The following is a 381-nucleotide window of genomic DNA, read 5'->3' as shown; positions in this document are numbered from 1 at the left end:
TGGTTGCCCTTAAGCATAATCTCCCCTGCTGGCCCCTCGTCGACATGTGCCAGAATAATTCTCTCAAAAAGCTTACCCAGGATCGAGGTAAGACTAACTGGCCTACAGTTCCCCAGGTCCTCCTTCCTCCCCTTTTTGAAGATGGGAACCACGTTGGCCCTTTCCCAGTCCTCTGGCACCGCACCAGAGCACCACGAGTGCTTGTACAGCCGTGCCGGAGTCCCGCAATGACCGCAGCCAATTCCCTCAGTACTCAGGGGTGGAGATCGTCTAGACCTGCTGATTTGATGCATCCAGTCCCTCCAGACGTTCCCTGACTAGATCCTCACTGACCCTTGGCCTGGGTGCGCCTCCCCTGGGGCCTGAGGGGGGCCAAGGAGA

General features: G+C 57.7%; 1 protein-coding gene across 1 annotated transcript in view; it reads right to left on the bottom strand.

Annotated features, from left to right (window-relative positions):
- FBXW4 (F-box and WD repeat domain containing 4) overlaps nt 1-381 on the bottom strand; it is a 66550-nt gene that overhangs the window by 65938 nt on the left and 231 nt on the right. The gene's annotated exons all lie outside the window — the stretch shown is intronic.

Source organism: Gavialis gangeticus, unplaced genomic scaffold (assembly GCF_001723915.1).
Source record: "Gavialis gangeticus isolate Ggan-Ray unplaced genomic scaffold, GavGan_comp1, whole genome shotgun sequence".
Taxonomy (NCBI): domain Eukaryota; kingdom Metazoa; phylum Chordata; order Crocodylia; family Gavialidae; genus Gavialis; species Gavialis gangeticus.
Note: the sequence above shows the minus strand (reverse complement) of the source record. Positions and strands in the feature narration are given on the sequence as shown.